The 5743-nt window shown below is 47.4% G+C and overlaps 1 non-coding gene across 1 annotated transcript; it reads right to left on the bottom strand.

Annotated features, from left to right (window-relative positions):
* Positions 1-50: 50 nt before the first annotated feature.
* LOC111816764 lies at positions 51-153 on the bottom strand. The gene has a single exon (XR_002821102.1). It is a non-coding gene; the product is annotated as a U6 spliceosomal RNA (small nuclear RNA).
* Between the last annotated feature and the right edge of the window lie 5590 nt (positions 154-5743).

The raw sequence follows: 5743 nt of genomic DNA, 5'->3' as shown, positions 1-5743 counted from the left end.
TGTGGTCAGATAATATGCATGGGATAGCTTCTGTTTTCTTGAACATACTTAAAAATATGAAACGCTTCATGAATTTGTGTGTCATCCTTGCGCAGGGGTCATGCTAATCTTCTCTGTATCGTTCCAATTTTAGTATGTGCTGCCAAAGTGAGCACAGACTTCCGATTTTGAAATCGATGTGTTCTTTTCTCTGCTGTGCTGCCGAGGAGCTTCTGGGGTGCTACAGGTGTGGTAGATGCCTTCATGTTGCTACCGACCCTCTGAGGAAATGTTTGGTCTCTCATCGTTAAGTACAGTGATGGGGTCAGCAAAATAGCTCAGCAGACTAAGTACAAGCTTAGGCAAGTGCAGGAATTGGAGTTCAATCCTGGGCACCACATGCCATGCCAGCCCTGCCCCTGGGTGCTGAGCCACTGTGGCTGGGTATGGTGGCACATGCCTGTAATCCCAGCAGTGGGGAGGCTGAAAACAGGAGGAGTACTACAAGTCCGAGCTGCATAGTGAGACTGTGTACCAAATACATTTTTAAAAAAGTACAATGGTAGGTATCTATGAGCTTTCCTTAGATGTGTCTCATCAGATCAATAATTCCCTTTTATCTTTGGTTTCTGCCGAGCTGTTTCTTTTTAAAACTGGCAATGAGTATTTTAATTTGCCAAATGCTTTTTGACAAATATGACCATCTATTGACATGGTCATATTATCTTTTTCTATTCATTATTATATGAATCACTGGGACAGGGGAAATAGCTCAGTGGGATAAGTGCTTGCCTGGCAAGTGCAAGATCCTGAGTTTAATCCCTGGTACCACACACACACACACCCAAAAAAAATCACCTTAATTGATATGAAAGTGTTTAATAAATCTTACAACCCTGGGATAATCCCCACTTGGTCATGAGGAATTATCCTTTAATTATAATTGACTTCAATTTGCAAAAAGTGTGTTGAAAATCTTATCATGAGGCTGTGGTCTGCAGCCTTCCCTTCTTGCACTTCATATGTCTGCTCTGGCGCTCAGGAAATGCTGACCTCATGGAATTTGTCAAGTGTGGCATCATATTCTGCTTCACTGTTTGGGCTTGCACAGAACTGGTGATGTTTCTTCCTTATATGATTGGCCAGATTTGTCAATGATGTAAGCAAGCCTGGATTTTCTCTTTTTCTTTTCTTTCTTTCTTTTCTTTTTTGAGGAGCCAGGGATTGAACTCAGACCTTTGTGCTTGCCAGGAAAGCGCTATTCTACTGAGCCATCTCCCCGGCCCCTGGATATTTTTCTTGAAGGAATATATTTGGGATAAACTGAGTCCCTTTAACAGATCTGAGACTATTGGGATTGTCTCTACTGCTGTACAGGTTTGTGTCTTCCCAAACATGGTCCTGTCTGGTTGCAGTGTTGGCCAGATTGGCACAAAGTCCGCCATGATGCTCCCCAGCACCTTTCTGTCCCTTCAACTCAACAATAACAGCTTCTCTCACGCCAGATAGAAAAAAGTCTGTCTTTTTCTGTCTTGATCATTCTGACTAGAGATTCCACAGCTAACTTTTTTTAATGGTTATTTATTTATTTATTTGGTGGAACCAGGGATTGAACTCAGGCCCTTGCGCTTGCCAGGGAAGCGCTTATTCTACTGAGCCATCTCCCAGGCCCCACAGCTAACTATTGATCTCAAATAATCAGTCTTTGGTTTTCTTGTTTCTATATTCTTATTGTCAATATTTTGTGTTTGAATCTGAAATTGAGGCCAGGACTCTCTTGGCTCTCCTGCGTCCACTGTGCCTACTAGATGGATGGTCTTTCCTTCCCTTCAACCCACCATGGACAGGAATGGCTGAGTCCTCGCTGTTGCTTAGTGGCTGCTCTCCTCCTCCAGGTGGCTCCAACATGAGTGCCCCTCCCCCACTGCTGCCACTTCAGCTGCTGTGACCAGCTCTCTGAAGAAGGGGGCTAAAGACCCAGTGTTAACATCCCCAACCTCCTGAAGCCCAGTAAGCTACAATGGACATAGCTAGCTCTCCTGGAGATCCTCCAGGTTTCAGCCTGGTCATTTTTTTCAGAAATGTGACATCTGTCAGTCAAACTTCTCCTGTCATTCTGTCCTGGATAGCCAAGATAACTGGGCTGTCCTGGAACCCCATGCCTACTTGAACCAATCAGCAGGCCTGAATTTCACAAGTCTGCAGCTGCTATCTAGGCAACCCTCCCCTCACTCTTCTCTAGTTGGTCCTGGAGGGCTCCCTCTGGAGCACTGAACCCCTCTGCCACTGCACAGGTCCTATTCAAATAAAGCTGTCCTCTACAAACCTGTAAATCTGCTTGTGATATATTTTTCAGGTAGGGGCTGCTTGGAAGGTCATGTATATCTACTGGGTGTTCTTATCCTGAAGTGTGGGCAGAGCAGTTGCTTTAAAAGAAAGGGCAATAAATGCCACGGTCTGTTAGCTTAGGAGAGCTCCAGAGACCAGTGGCCAGTGAAGGGCAGTGACAGCCAGCAGAATCAATGAGCAGTGCCTGGCACAAGCTGGTACCAGATGGCAGCAGGGCCAACACCCTGGAGAGCCTTCCGCGTATATCCAACTTTACCTGTAATTGACTGGTGGCATCAGCACTACCAACAGAGCTATACTTTGCATACTTACGATTTCTGTTTAATTGATCAAGGAACCCACCCCTGACTGGCAGCAGCATTCCCCAAAACTTGTGTTCAAGGCTGGGCCCCAGTGCAGCTGAGGTGGAGCGGGTGTGTGTATGACTGGGTCAGACCCCGTGGATAACTCAGCCATCCCGTGAGCCACCGGGAGTGGCAGGAACTATAGGGCACAGCAGGTCTGGAGGAAGTGCCACACACAAAGGTTCCCTGAGCATGTGTTTTGTACTCTCCACTCTTTTCTTTCTGTTGGCCTGGGTGAACTCCACTATTCTGTCCAATATGTTCCCCCTGTCCAGGCCCAGAAACAAGGACCAGAAGCTCTGAAACCAAGAGCCAAGATAACTTCTCCTCCCCATGCTAATCTTTCAGGTCTTGTTGCAGCAGCAGGAAGCAGCCAAAATGCTGTGATGGTGTTTATTAATCGTTGCTCTTTATTCCTAAGTAGAGCCAGACTTAGTCTCGGATGCTCTTCGTCTGCCTTAAAATTCTTTTATACCTTCTCATTATAGGTCTGTTAGTGATAGATTTTTTGTGTGTGTGTGTCTGAAAAAGTCTTTATTTTACTTCCCTTTTTGAAGAATCTTTTTAAATCCAGGAATAGAATTATAGATTGGTGGTTTCCTGTGCTTCTTGCACTACTTTTAGGAACTTGCCCCTGATGTTTTCACTTGCATTATTGCTGGCCAGAAGACATTTCCAGGCTTTCTGATCTTTGCTCTTCTGTGTAAAACAGGTCTTTTGACTGTTTTTAAGATTTTTCTCTTGGCTGATTAAGCTTGATTATGTGTTATTCAAGTTTCTCTCAAGTTTTTCTGTTTGAGGTTCCTTGAGATTCTTGAATCAAACTTGGGAAAGTTTTGGCTGTTATTTCTTTAAGTGGATTTTTTGTTCTCCAAAGTCTGCAGGGGACTGCAGTTACTGGAGTGTGGGGTTCCCAGGAATCTGGGGCTGCTTTGCCATCTGTCTTTATTTTGGGTGGTCTCAGTTGCCATGCCTCCAACTCCTGGGGTGCTCTTTCATAGTAGTTAATCACTGGTAAGTCTCTCCAGTGTGTTTTCAACCCAGAAAACGTTGTGAGCGTGCCACCTCGACCACCCTGTGCATTATAGAGGTCCACTCGGGTGAAGGGCTGGGACTGTGCCCCCAAGAGCTGGGCTTGGCCACTCTTGTCCTCTTAGGTGACTTCTTCCATGGCCCAGGGCAGCTCACCTGGAGGGGAGGGACTCCAAAGCTCTGACTGGTAAGGACGCTGCAGGTGCCACGGCTGCTTGCCACCCTCCCCGAGCTTCAGGGTCTTGGTTCACAGTGCTCAGGTCCACCCAGCCCAGCGAGCTGGCGAGCCCTGCATAGCTCCCCTTGGTGATGACTACGCACTTTCCAGGCCAGTGCACGTAGATTGTGATAGAGGACTGATTTGTGAGCTGTGGGCAGGATTTTTACATTGCTCTAACTTGTTTACATGTCATGTGGTGATGTGGAATGTGTGGGTCTCGTCAAGATGTGTGGAAAGTTCTGCTCACCGTAGTGAATGAACACCATCTGGTCCCATTGAGGTGAAAGTCCTTCAGTGGAAGCTCCAGCATCTTGCCTGAGGGTGTCAGCTTCTCCAGTTTTCCTGGACATGCTCAGCTTTCCATCTGAGAGTCCTGGCCAGGGCCAGGCTGTGTTCTCATTTGGCTATCACCTTGGGGTCACCTATGTGCCTGCCGCTCAACATGGGTTTTTGTGTCAAGTGTCCACTTATCAGTGGTTTTATGGAATGTTGTCTGTCCTGTAGAAGTGACATCCTTTTCCTGTACCTGTCTGTGGAATCTCCACCCTGCTGGGGTTGTGGGTTCTGGGCAGGCGAGATATGAAAAGAGTAGGTAGGTGGATCTTTGATCAGATAAACCCTTCTGCTTCCGTTGCTATCTGAGTGGCGTTGGACAAGATGCTGCATTTCCTTATGTGAGAAACGAGCACATCAGCTGACTTCTAGGCTCGTTTAGTTTTCATGAAAGGAAATGACTTATGTTTTCTGGAGAAAGCGTTGGCTAGGAATGCTGAGCCCATCCAGTTGCTCAGGAAGCCAGGGTCACTTCCACAGTCTTTCTGGGCTGGTGTTGTCTTGGAGGAGGCCTTGCTGCACCTGGAACCCCGAGTTGCTGATGTGACCACAGGTGGATTAAACATGGCCTGAGTAAAAGTCTCCTGCACACTGGTTGGCCAGAGGCCGGCTTTTCATTCAGAGTGTGTCACAAAAAACCTGATTCGACAGCAGAAGATGTGCAGAGACCCTGGACCTCAAACCCTTCTGGTTTAGGCAGGCACAGCTCCATGCCCCTTCTGCTCTTGTAGGACAGATGAATTGGGTAAAACCACATATGTGTCAGTTCTCCTGTCCTGGCCTCTAAGAATGGACTCCTGGTCTGTGCTCTGACAAGAGACGCTGGATAGCAATTGACATGGTACAAGGCCACCAAGTCTGGTTTCCAAGGGTGATGGGGGACAGTCAGCTACAGCACATTGGGCCACACTGCCACAAACCCAGCTGGTGTTGGCAGAAGCTGGTCCTGGGTCATAAAAACTGGTTACAGGGTAAGCAGGAAAAGCAGGGGTGGTCTCTTGCTCCAGTACTATGGTTTTCCAGGCTCTGGTTCTGAACTTCCCACAAGCTCTCCCTTAGTCAATTTACTAAGAAGGAGCGGGTTTGATGCAGAGGATGTGAATATCATTCGAGAGAGCATTCAGGGGCTCTGTAGCACTATTCTTCAGCATTGGCTCAGTTATTTTGATGTCATAGAGCATCTTTAACCTTCCAAGACCAGCTGAGTGTGAGGCTTAAGGGTGACTCAGCCAACCCACATTCTCAACAAGGTAGCAGCACCAGCACTTGCATGTCCCAGCAGCTGGATGGAGCCACAGATTGAAGGGTGGGGTGACCCGGAACAGCAGAGATTGATTCAGTCCTGGAGCTGAAGTCTGTCATCAAGGTATGGGCAGGGTCCTCCGCCCCCAGGCCGTAGGTGGCAGGTGTTCCTGGTCCTGGGTGCACAGTTCAGTCTCTTTCCTCTGTGTTCCTGCAAGGACACAGTCCTGAGTACAGTTAGAAA

Source organism: Octodon degus, unplaced genomic scaffold (assembly GCF_000260255.1).
Source record: "Octodon degus isolate 3935 unplaced genomic scaffold, OctDeg1.0 scaffold00039, whole genome shotgun sequence".
NCBI classification, from domain to species: domain Eukaryota; kingdom Metazoa; phylum Chordata; class Mammalia; order Rodentia; family Octodontidae; genus Octodon; species Octodon degus.
This window is presented reverse-complemented; position numbering and strand designations above follow the sequence as displayed.